The 13,724-nt window shown below is 37.5% G+C and overlaps 1 pseudogene; it reads right to left on the reverse strand.

Annotated features, from left to right (window-relative positions):
* Positions 1 to 11,211: 11,211 nt before the first annotated feature.
* LOC121032612 (40S ribosomal protein S15a-like) lies at positions 11,212 to 11,643 on the reverse strand (annotated as a pseudogene).
* Positions 11,644 to 13,724: the final 2,081 nt, after the last annotated feature.

Here is a 13,724-nt window from a genome sequence, read left to right on the forward strand (position 1 = left end):
AGACAGAGTTTCTGCCCTCAAGAAGCCCACCAAGAAAGACAAACACATAAGCAAACAACGTAACTCCAGTGTGGGAAAGTGAGTATACTCACTCCATAGACTGGGAGCACCGGCCAGCCTGAGGAGGGGTGGAGACTCCATGAAGAAGTGATGTCAAGAAGCAGAGCCTCTCACGAGTCACCAAGGCGTCAGAATGCACTAGATGGGGATGGGCTATAGGGAATGAAAATGTGGAGGGCACAACACGATCAAAGGCACAGCCAGATGACAGCAAGCCATCCAGTAAGAACAGACACTTCAGTGCTGCTGGAACTTAAAGTCAGGGAGAAACGCTTTGCAACTGGGCTTTGATCTCTTAGAGTCCGCTTTCTCCTCCACGTGACCCTGTCCTGGTCCTCTAGTGGGGCAAACGCCATACTCCCTGTCAATAGCAGGAGTCACTAATGAAGTTATTGGTATTATTTATAGCGATGATAATCATAACATTAGTATTCATATACTGTTAATATTAGCTTTAATCCCATTGTGATCTAACCATTCATTCTAGTGCAAAACCAGGGTATCAGCAGAAGCTCTTACGTCTCCATTGATTTCCTCTTTCTCCACAGCAACATGCCAGTGTGCAAATGTCCCTACCCCTGAGATCTCTGCTCTTTTTTTAGTATCATAGAAACAAATGTCCCAAGTGTTGAGGCCCTCCTGGGAAGGCGAATATTCCTTAAAGTTAAGCTTTCCCGAGACAAAAACTTTAACAATGTTTTTAAAATCAAACCTCAGCAACACACTTTCTTTTAAGATGCCTTTTTTTTTTTTTTTTTTTTGCTTAGAACCCATTTCAAAGCATACTTTTCTTAGAGTGATCAACAGATCACGTCTGATTTGTTACAGCCTGCTTAAATCTGGTCCATGGCTCCTTGCTGCACTCCTAGATAGAGTGCAAGTTCTGGGGCAGAGTGTAAAGGTAGTTCATGACTTCTCAAACCAGGACCCTCCTGCATTTCTTGACTTCACTTGACGCTTCTGGGTTCCTAACCTGCTAATCAGACTCGACACCCTCTGCTGTCTGCCACCTCCACACCGGATTCCTCTGCAGGGGTGTGATGGCCTGCAGACAGGACCGTTCCCACGGCCAACCCAGCCAATAAGATGTAACTGAGGACGCCATGTGAAATTTGTTTTTCTCCAGTCATGTTAAATCTGCTATCTTTAAATTTCCTTAATGTTTATTTTATTTTTGAGAGAGAGAGAGAGAGAGAGAGAGAGAGAGAGAGAGAGAGAGAATATGAGTGGGGGAGGGGCAGAGAGAGAAGGAGGCACAGAATCCTAAGCAGGTTCCAGGCTCTGAGCTGTCAGCACAGAGCCCGATGCGGGGCTCAAACCCACAAACCGTGAGATCATGACCTGAGCCGAAGTCAGATGCTCAACTGACTGAGCCACCCAGGCGCACCTGAATCTGCTTTCCTTAAATTTCCCGGGGCATCTGCTACAGTGTCCATCTCTCCTACTGTGTTATGGATGAAACTACTGCACTGATTCTGTCACATTTTTCCCACAGTGTGCATTTCACTAAACAGTTATTTTCTAATTTAGTCATAGGTTTTCTGTTGAACAACTTTTAACACTTTTGTCTCTGTCTGTGTCTAAGAAGTGCCTCTCCAATAGGCCCAGGAAATAGACACTGCCTGCCTTTCCTATTATCCCTCTTAGGTGGAGTTAGCCTTTTCAGTTTCTTAGCGATTCTATCATTTTGCAGATAATTCATTTACATTATTGGTTTAAAATTACATATTTTCGTATCCATTTTTCCTTCTAGAATGTGAGGCTATCCAAGGGCAGAGGCCCTCTTATCTCTTTTTATCCTTCCAACCCCTAGTACAAGGTTTATTTTAGTTAAAATTCAAATAATAATAATAATAATAATAATAATAATAATAATAATGATCCAAGGGTCACACTTTGCATGTATAACCACATGTTTATGGAGCACTTCACACAGGAAGGGGAGGTTAATAGAAGCTCTTCAGGTCAAGGTAAAACTTCCACGCATGACCAATGCCCATTTGAATCAATATTTCGCATTTGAACTATGAATACTCACGTGTTCCCCTGGAAACTGCCCTATGTTTATATCTGGTTTAAAATCTAGCTGCACAAAAGCTAAGCTTCTCAAAGTGCCACTGCCATGAGATAAGTATCCTGTTATCTTTAAACTGTGCTTAAAAATCTGGATGGAAAAGGATGCTGACTATCGACTAAAAAATACATAATTAAAGTTCTGCTCAGCAAATAGAAAAATCTAATTTAAGAAAACCACTATCATTTTTCCCTAAAATCATTCCCTTGGTTTAACAAGTAATTCCTTTCAGTTCTCACTAAAGTAAATGTATTATTGCGCTATCTTACATGATTTAACACTAAATAAACAATCGCTGCATACAGAATAAAGAACAGGATGTAATTCTTCTAGAAGGTGGTTTCCTCCTTAGAAGCTATGGGTTAGAAAAAAGGATGAAGTTCTGTGTTTACCAAGTGTTGGCCTTTATGCTTTTCAAAGGTGATCTTATGGCTCAGCCCCTACCCTTGGCACTTCTGCTTTCTTCTTTTTAAAAAAAAAATTTTTTAATGTTTATGTTTATTTATTTATTTATTTTTTTATTTTTGGGACAGAGAGAGACAGAGCATGAATGGGGGAGGGGCAGAGAGAGAGGGAGACACAGAATCGGAAATGGGCTCCAGGCTCCGAGCCATTAGCCCAGAGCCTGACGCGGGGCTCGAACTCACGGAGCGCGAGATCGTGACCTGGCTGAAGTCGGACGCTTAACCGACTGCGCCACCCAGGCGCCCCATTGTTTATGTTTATTTTTGAGAGAGAGAAAGAATGCAAGTGGGTTAGGGGCAGAGAGAGAGAGGGAGACACAGAATCCAAAGCAGGCTCCAGGCTCTGAGCTATCAGCACAGAGCCCGACGTGGGGCTTGAACTCACAAGCTGTGAGATCATGACCTGAGTCAAAGTCGGACACTCAACAGACTGAGACACCCAGGCGCCCCAAACTCTGCTTTCTTCTCCCACCCCACGTCTGCTGGTTTAAAGAAGACTAGTCACAGTGGAATCTAACTTCCCATTGCCATATACAGGTGATATTTGTAAACTAAGGAGGGTAGGGTTGGGGCGGGGGGTGTGCAGAAAGGATGTAAGGTTTTCTCATTTTAAGCATCTATGAAATCATTTTCCTTCTTCCAAGAAGTATAAGCTGTGGTAGAGACAGTGGTATTCACTCACCTCTTTTTTAAAAAGGGATAAACCCCTGACTTATCACTCGATGACTGACACATGCAACCTCTCCATACAATTCATCCATCTCTCGTAAATACTTCCCAATTCACACTCACTTTCTCCCCTAAGCTTTCCCCTGGTTAGTAATTGCACCATTTACCCTTTCCAATAAAGTTCAGTATTCTTGGGAACTTGCTATCTATTCTATCACCTAAACTATCTTGTTCTTTATTTTATTTCTCCAAGGATCTCCTACAGATTGTAGCAATAAATAATTGGATAAACCAATCTCAGCTAATTTGAGAGAAAATCCATTATCTTTTTAAACTTCAACAGTGTCTTAAGCTAGCTAAATAGTACGCAAGGTCCCTAAAAGGGCCAATAATGTTGGAATTTGTGAAAACAAAAGGAGGATTTTGATAGTGATTTTTGGTCAAGAGGACCTTTTGACTCCCTTCACCTTTACCACGTTGACAGTGGCTCTCTGTTCCTGTTCATAATGAGGCCAGGGGGGAATCTACTCAGTTCCTCTCTCAATTAGCTCAGAATAATGTCCTCTTGCAGGTCCCACGGCTCCTCCCAGGTCTGCGTGTCAGGGATAGCCCAGAGGTTAAATGGTTTTGGACAGAACACTCAGAAGGCTCATGCCATTAATGGAGGACGTTTTCCTCGCTCTCATAAATCAGAGAGGCTCCCACTAAGATTTTATAAAGTCCATTTCACCCCTGTATGAGAGAGAGGTGTTAGGTTCATTAATCCTTTCTTGCCTACAAAATTTAAAAGAAGAGAAATGCAGGCATCTCACACAGGCACTTTATAGATAAATATGTGGAGGCAGAATTTGGAATTAGATTTAGCATGAATATCCAGATTCACTGAAACACTGTAGACATAGCTTGATATTAATACCTTATTTCATTTCAAGGAGGACAGAGAGCAGGAAAATATCTACACCTGTAAGACCTTGCCAGGAGCTAGGAAAAGGGCTGCACTCCCAGCTCTCATGGAGTCGACATTCTGCTGGGTGTAGCCTTCTACAAAATTTTATTAGCTATCGGATGCTTTCAGGGAATTTGTGTATCTCAAAAGAAATGGACATTCTGAAAATAATTGAACAGTGCTGACACCTTTAAAATTGTTAACAGTGAGAAGGAATATTGGGTTAGTTTTAGTTGTACAGCATAGTGATTTGATATTTATACATGTTAGGAGATGGTTGGTCACCACAATAAGTCTAGTTACCATCTGTCACCATTCAACATTGGTACAATACTATTGACTATATTCCCTATGCTGTACATTACATCTCTGTGTCTTATTTATTTTATAACTGGAAGATTGAACCTCTTAATCCCTCCATCTGTTTCGTCCATCCCCCTCAACTTTTTTTTTTTATGGCTGAGTAATACTCTGGTGTGTGTGTGTGTGTGTGTGTGTGTGTGTGTGTGACATTTTCTTTATTCATCTATTGATGGACACTTAGGTTGCTTTCATATCTTGGCTCTTATAAATGATCTTGTGCCTTTTTGTGTTAGTGTTTTAATTTTCTTTGGATAAATATGTAGAAGTGTTCAGTATTCTTGTGGTTGTGTTTTTAATTTTTTGAGGAGACTCCATACTGTTTTCCATTGTGGCTGCACCGATTTCCATTCCCATCAACAGTGCACAAGTGTTCCCTTTTCTCCACATCCTTGCCAATGCTCATTTATTGTCTTTCTGACGTTAGCCATTCTGACAGGTGTGAAGTGATATCTCATTGTGGTTTTGATTTGCATTTCCCTGATTGTTGGTGATGTTAAACATCTTTTCATGTCATGTCATGGCCTGTTGGCTATCTGTAGGTCTTCTTTGGAAAAATGTCTATCTAGGTCCTTTGCCCATTTTTTCTGATCCTGATTTTCAGCAGTGCATGGATTGGCCAAGACTGCCATTTATCTGCAGACTGTCAGCATAGTGGCTGAGCTTTGCCATCTGCTTAGCTGAGGAAGGTTTTTGCCTCTGCTTAGCTGAGGAAGGGCACTTCTCGCTTTGATGATGGCAGCTACTAGTTCATAAGAAAGGAGAATCCTATACACCTGTCTGATTTCCGCATCCCTAATAGGGTGGAACCGAACCTAGGATTTCCATGCAAACCTGTAACATGAGAAGATGTAGCAACTAATAACTCATTCCTTTACTGAAACACATTGTGCAGAATTCTAAAGGGAGGAAAAACTTTAGATTTAAAATAATTTCCTCTTCATGTCTTTCATTTACATAGATAAAATCTTAGCAATAAAAATTAAAAGATCAGGCAGAAAATGCCTCTTCACCCCTTCACTTCACTTCTCTAAACCCAACCTGACTTCCTTTATTCTACCTATAACTTTGTAATTTGCTACATGATTTTTAGACAACTGCCTTTTCACCCTTCCATGCTGAGCCATCCATCTCCCCCACCGCCCCAACCTCTAATGGAATGTTTTACACATTAATTAGTAGGTCATTGACAAACACAAATATCTGAAGAATAGATGCAAAATGGTACAAGTGGTTGGCCATGTTAACAGAACAGAAAAAGGGGAATGCATGGCGTGCACGCATTCAGATAAGAGGAAAGATGGCTTGAAGAAGCAAATATGTTGTGCAGGGGAGGGCACTGTTCCCTCTGTGAAGATAAATTTGTAGAGAGAAAATTTGCTTTCAGGATGACTTGAATTACTTTCATACATACATATAAAATACATTTGCATACTCACATGCATAAACTATAAAAGCTTATTTCTGAAAAAGATGTTTCGATTACTTATCAAGGGCTGAAACTTCACAAATGGGTACTAATGTCACATTAGTTGTAAAAGGAGTTAATATAGATTTATAATTGTTTTCTTACATCATGTTGGGGAAATAAAAATAAAGACAGTATTTTATCAACTCTTACTCAGCCTAAGTTCCAATTACCCCAGATGAGAGGCTCAAAGAGAAAGGTATCTGTTTTCAGATTGCCTTCTTATTTTTAGATTGTTTTTAATATTGTCATTTAAATTTCTTTGCTATAACATCTGGTTGAAAGGCCTCCCATCCTACTGGTGCTGGTATATAACTGCGCTGGGATGTTTCTACTTCTTGTCCGATTGACAATATGTGGTCCTTAGGCATCAACTCCTATACGGGGTCCTCCACCCAAACTATACCTATAGGACTATGTGCCTCTTCCTTTCTCTGGGCCCTCATGATACATTGTCCAGACTTTTAAGATGTTATTCATAAATGCACTGTTTTCTTTTCCCTTTCTTTCCCCAAAGACTGAGATACACCTAAAGGCAAGAGTTTAGTGGTTTTCATGCCTGTGTCCCCATTACCTAGCAGAGTGCCTGACACGTAATGAACGTAGGCATTTGGACGCTGAATGAAATCATAAAATCAGTCATTATCCTATAACTCCTGAACAGACTATTTTAGTTTATCACTTAAACATAAAATTTCAATATGCTAAATCAGCATAAAGTGCATTTAATTTAGAAGGATGTAATTAGCAGAATATAAAGTTTGAAATACCACTATGTTAAAGACCTCTAGAAATCAAATCGACATGTTGATGAATTAGATTTCATCATAGATATTGGATAAGATAAGAAAAAAATTATATGGTATATAATATTTGGTGTGCTAAAGCATAGAGGTGTAAACCAATATATTTATTCTCAAAAGATGATGCTAACACTATCAATAGTTCCCAATTGTTAAATGTCTCTTAAACACACACACACACACACACACACTGCCAGGTGTTTTTATACCTTATCTTTGGTCTCACAAGCATGCCAGCTGGTGTTACTTACATTTTCTAGATAAAGAGATAGAGATTCAGATGGTTTATTACACTTAAGTAGTAGCATTAGAATTTGAAACTATCACTCATTTTCTCTGATCCTGAGAATGTCTCCCTAAACCTCTCAGCCATAACTAAATCATGCGGGGATAAAGTGATTTGTAAGAAGACACTAGATATTATAAGCATTTTGAGTCTCCTTTTAGTTACAGAACATTGTCCCTACCTTACGTAGTAGTAGTAATATCATCATTGTATCCAACTTAAACCTCAGACAAAAGATAAGAAAATAATAATAACCAACATTTTATAGTGCTTTACAGTGGAAAATGGCATTACATGCTTTATTCTAGTTAAGTTTGTTTGGGTTTTTGTTTTGTTTTACGCTATCTCAAGGAGTAATGCTGTTTAAATTAACATTCAGAAAAGAATGAAACATTTATTTTATTGCAGGTCTGAAATCTCACTAAGTTAGTTTGTTTTCTCATCCAAGTCCATTTCCCACCTAAAATGTATATTTATATGCATACACTATCTCTGTCCCTCCCTATACATAGGGATCTGTAAATACAGATACATATGTATTATACATAGATGTATAAGTCTATATATCTATAGATACAGATATTTTTGTATTCTATATATGTTAGTAATGTGTTATGTCTCAGTGTAACAGATAATCATTTTATAGAATAATCATCACTTTCCAAAATTGGTTATGGAGAATAAGGTCAAGTTTCCTTGAACAGTTCACTGGGATAACACATGGGTGCCCAGTTTTTGAAAGGCCATCCCAAGAACACTGCATTTGCAGGTAACATGGCAAAGGTAAATCCCTCTCTCCATATGTAATGACTGACATCTAGGTAGGGGAATATCCACTGAAGCATAACTGGAACAATAAAACTATTCACTGAAATTTAGATCCAGCAATTAAGTAACAAAATTTTACCACATAAGCCTATATCAAGAGTGGCCAATAGAAGACAGCAATAGACATGGCTCCTCTGTTCTAGAACATACAGTCAGGTAAAGAGCATCTAGTTCCAACAATAACAGAGAAAAACAAATTCCCAAATGAGCAGTGGAGACAAAAAGAGCTGGATTCAACAAGGAGAGATCATTCAAGGGAAAATGGCATTGAAAATACTTTTTTCAAAGAGAAATGGCTTGAAACCGGTTTAAATGGATGCTGCACAATGTCTTGGGGGGGGAGGGGAGGGCGGAAAGGAGAACTTTCCATGCCTGAAAGAAAACTGTAGATAGAAAAGCACAGAAATATAAAAATAGTGAATAGCCCAGTTGGGCAATGACTGGAAGTTGGGAAATCTGAATAATAAAGAAACGGTGTAAGAGCCAGTTTTCAATCCATGAACCTATTTTAGTTGACTGACTGCAGAGTAGTACTTTTGGTAACAGAGCAATGTTTGGTTTTAAGTTTCCAGGCAGTGAAAGTAGAGGGAAGACTTAAAAAAAAAAGAGTGTTCTAGAAAAACAGAGTGAGCATTTTTCTCTGAATTCTGAAATTGTAATATCTCCCCCATAAATTAAACATATGATTTTAGATAAAATAATATGGACAATATATCTATCCAAAGGGAGTTTCCTACTCAAGTCTCCATAATTGACTCATTTAAATTAAGCACTCCTAAAATCATGCAAATATAAAATTATAACTTTGTTTTTATAAAGTAAACATTTTTATGTGCTCATTAAAACATTTTCCATTTATTTTGTAAATGCTGTTCATGATCATTTTCTCTAGCATAAATGAATTATGCATGACTTTAGTGTATGAAAGTATTTTTCTTCCCATGGTGTGAAGATATTAAGGATCCAGAGTTCTTTTAAAATATAATTTTGTGAGAAAATGAAAATGTTTTCAAATATTTAAGAGAATAAAACAAAGAAAATCATTCATTTTGCTATTAATAGTACCTTTGTCTTCCATGGCCAAAGGTCATTTTTTTTTTAATTTTTTTTTTTTAACGTTTATTTATTTTTTTGGGACAGAGAGAGACAGAGCATGAACGGGGGAGGGGCAGAGAGAGAGGGAGACACAGAATCAGAAACAGGCTCCAGGCTCTGAGCCATCAGCCCAGAGCCCGACGCGGGGCTCAAACTCACGGACCGCGAGATCGTGACCTGGTTGAAGTCGGACGCTTAACCGACTGCGCCACCCAGGCGCCCCAAAAGGTCATTTTTAAAGAAACTTATAGAATCATAGCATCTGGGGCAGAAAATGTTGATTTTTAAAAAATTTTAAAAAGTGTGGCATAATATCTTACTGGAAAAAAAGGGAACTAAAAAGAAAAGACTAGGTAACAGAGGTGCATTTATCAAACAAAGACCTCTCTCTTCATTCAAAATTCAGCCATACTTTTGAAGTACTGAGAAGGAAATAGGCATCAATACGATAGAAATTCTGTGATATGCATTCCATTAACATATATCTCCCTTATTATCAAATAGGAGTTTTTGTTGTTGTTGTCAAATATTGTATCTTTAAATTGTAATGGCTTTTGTTGGAAGATGGAACTCCCTTTCTTTCCTTGCTTCACGTATGTATTCATACAGCTGACCCTTGAACAACATTGGTTGGAACTGCCTGGGTCCAGGCATACATGGATTTTTGAAACAAACACAGCGCAGTACTGTAAATGTATTTTCTCTTTATCATGATTTTTTTTAACATTTCCTTTGTAAGAATACAGTATATAATACACATAACATAAAAAATATGTGTTAATTGATTGTTTATGTTATTGGTAAGGCTTCTGGTCAACAGGCTATTAGTAGTTAAGTTCTGGGGGGGTCAAATTTATATATAGATTTCGATTGTGTAGGGGGTTGGCACCCTAACCTCCTAACCCTCAGAAAATCATTTTGCTGTATCATGCAAAGAACATCCACACTAATTTATTGGGCAGAATAAAATATGTTAGGCAAAGTAATATTTTATTAAAAGACTAATATTGAAAACCAAAGAAGTAATTTTAAGGGTAGGAGTTATGAAACATGTAAATTCAATAACATGGAGCTAAGGAGGGTGAAGATATTTAAAGCAATTTTTGGCAAGCATCGCAGTATTTAGCTCAACATTTTTATATGTAATTAAATTATGAGATAAAGCCAGCTGGCTTTGTAAAGTTTTAAACACTGTGTGAACACAAAGGCATATGGTTTCTTGCCTGTGTCAGCTGATTTCAACCTAGGTAGTACACTTACATGTTCCCAATAGTTTCAAATTTTTGAAGCAATTTCCCACTGGGTGAAAATAATTATTAAAAAAAATATTTATCTGACTCATGCCAAATCAGTCACATCTGTACATGTGTCAAATATGACAAAAATGCCCTGTAGTATACTGCTGTAATTCATCTAATAAGTGAGTAGATTGCATTTGGTTTAAGCTGTTTGAATGATTAAGACTAATTAAACATCAATCTGAAACTAGAACTTGCCAAGAAAGTATCTTTAATTTTGGAGCTATGTTAAAAAAAAAAAAAATGATCTAGCTTCAGAGTTAATAAAAATTGATGCTGTTGGAACCTATCATTTTTTATTGATTTCCATTCTCAAACTTCACAAGTTACTAAATTTTCAGAAACATGCATATGCTAGTGTTCAAAACTTCTCCCCTCAAAACTAATAAATAGGCAAATAAATTAGAAAAAAATTGCAAAGAAAATATTTAGATTGCACATATTCTCTTGAATTGAAGAATCATAATTTGTTTTGGTTAATTTAAACATACTTTTAGTCTTTGGATTACAGAGAACATTTCCAGTTTCTCAATGGCTTCATTGGAATAAGATGATTATAGAAAATATGAATCCATTCAGACCACGCTGATTTCTTTTGCTTATTAGTTTTATATATGAAAAAAAGCACAGGTTTAAAGTTTTCTATTTGTAAATAAATGACATCAATTTTTACGACACTCTACATTCTAAGACTATGGCTGATACCATATTTCCTTTAACTTTTCTGTTCCCTGCATTAGGAAGTATGTAGCAGTAATTTGAAGTATGTATGGGAAGTATGCTTGAAGTATGTAGGGAAAGTATTTAGATACTAAATAACAACTTATCTTTCAAACTCCTTCTTTTTTTTTCCCCAGTGAGGCATTTTGTTTGTATGAATGTATTATATTCTTAGGAAAAGAATCCCAGGATTTTCCCTCCTGTGTGTTTTCTCCTTGCTTCTTCATAGTCCATGATGCCAGCTGAGGTTGTCAGTACAATGAAACCAAACTGGCGGGACGGGAGCAGATTACTCTGCCATTTTTCTAGATCTTTCAGTTGTACATCAAACCCGGGGCTGATCACTCCACACTTGTTTAACCTGCCTGTGAGGTTCACAACAATGATCTGTGATCATCGATGATTTCAACTTCACCAATGTAACCATGCTTAATCATCACAGTCGGAAATCTGATGATGACTTTGGAGCATGGCCTAATAAGAACCTGGTGTTTGCCTCTCTTCTCAGCATTGTTAATGGTCTTGAGAGCATCTGTCAGGATATTCATGCCCACCATTATGGCGGCACAGAAAGATGCTGGAAAGAGGACGGGAGGGCTGAAATCTCCTTCTAAGTTAACTTTTTCCTAACAGGCCTCTTGTATTCTGGTCTTTTCCCCATGTCAATCCATTTAATACTCTACTGCTACTCTCACTTGAAAATCTTTTCAAGTATCCTGAATCGTGTGTGTGTGTTTAACAAAGTACAAACTTTTAACCTGGTTGTTAGTTTAACTATTCCACTTTTTGTCCTGGGTGTTTGATTTCTTAATTTCAGATTTATACTCTATTATTCCTCTTTAAAGACTGTCCATTTTAGCTCACCTGTACTGCTTCCTACAACACCCCCCATATTCTTACTTTCCAGGGCTCATCTGGTGTGATTGCCTCAGGCTCTCCGATTTTTGCACACTTGATTGTTGCCTCATCCAGGGCCATTTGCACTCACCTTCCTCTGTTAACCCTTTCTGGTTTCTAGCTCATATCATGTCCCATTCCCTCCCATCATGACAATTCATAGCCATCACTTAACCTATTCATTTATAATTGTATGTATCTAATTGTATCTGTAGATTTTTTTTATTGGATTAGAAATTTCTTGAAAAGACTCCCCTTCTCATTGCTTTGGAATCACTTATTACTCAATATTTTTTGATACATGATTTTCCCCTTGTCAACTTTCTTATCTACCTGTCCTATCTTCTAGGCACCAACGCCCCAGGTAGCAAAAGAAAACCTATCTTAGGTGGTTCGCTTTGGTAGCATTTGAGAATGGTAACTAACTACTCCATGACTGTTTACATCTATGAATAAGAGAAATACACATTTAGTTTCTAATTCACAGGAAGATTATAGTTTGATGTGAAATCAAGTATGTCTCTCAATGTTTATCCAGTAAAGCCCATTTGGCACTAAACTTTCTAGACAATGCCTACAACCTTCCCAACTCTTTCTGCATTTGAGATTCTGGATCATCTTGATTTTTTTCCTGTCTGTTATATATCGGATATTCGCTTTTTTATCAACATGTTTGCCAAGGAGAGTTTCAGCCTTAATTCTCACTTTCATATAGCTATGTTATCTCTTAGTAAAAGTTATCTACTCTCTTATCAGCGGATATTAATATGAAGTTGGAGGTGCCAAGTAAACATTGTATCTTCTCTAACACAGTATTGAATATAGGAGTCACTCGAATTGCTATTTGTACAAAATCAATAAGATACATGAAATTGTCATAGAACGATTGCTCTAAGTTGTTCAAACTGATTACAATGAAGTCCACTTGTTTATTAAAATCCAAACACAATCTCTGCAGCCTCTTTTAAAAAAAAGGAATGGTATATGGAAATAACATAATCTTATTTTAAGAACAGCCATTTACTTTGGAGGACTCTTTTAACCTTTTGCACACAGCAGACATTAACACCATCAGATTTAGCCACACACGGAGCTTCTGGAGAAAGGATTAAAAATAAAATGACAGGTGTGCTCCTTAAATTAATTTAAAGGTGTCAGCCAACATTTGCAAATGTAACATTACAGCATCTGTAATTATAAGTATGAAGGAAAAGAGTTTAAGTTGCACAGGTCAACAAATGGAAATATTTTTATGGAGAAAAATAGCCAAAAACAATTCAGAATAAGTATAAGGAAAAGACTTTTTGTCCAGATCATCTTTGCTGTGTGAACTAAACTTAATGGCTTTTATTCTAGACCTTGGAGTTCCACATTGTGACCTAATCCTTTGACCTATTCAGAGAAAACAATATAAAACTCTTTCTGAGATTCCTCAGGCAAAAACACAATGAAAGAATTGAACACAGGAGTTCTCCTCCCTAGTGGTCCATAGAATGAAAAGGAGAAAAAAAAAGCCTAGAGATGTCCAATGTATGTGGACATTTCATAGAGGAAGAATGAATACGTGGAATATTCGGTTGGCACTGGAGTGAAATCCCTTACAGAGACTGATAAAAACATGATTTTTATATCACATCTTTTAAAAAAAAAATTTAATGTTTATTTTTGACAGAGAGAGAGAGAGAGAGAGAGAGAGAGAGAGAGAGACAGAGCGCCAGTGGGGAAGGGGCAAAGGGAAAGGGAGACACAGAATCTG

This window comes from Herpailurus yagouaroundi, unplaced genomic scaffold (assembly GCF_014898765.1).
Source record: "Herpailurus yagouaroundi ecotype Mexico unplaced genomic scaffold, PumYag 142, whole genome shotgun sequence".
In the NCBI taxonomy this organism is placed as follows: Eukaryota; Metazoa; Chordata; class Mammalia; order Carnivora; family Felidae; genus Herpailurus; species Herpailurus yagouaroundi.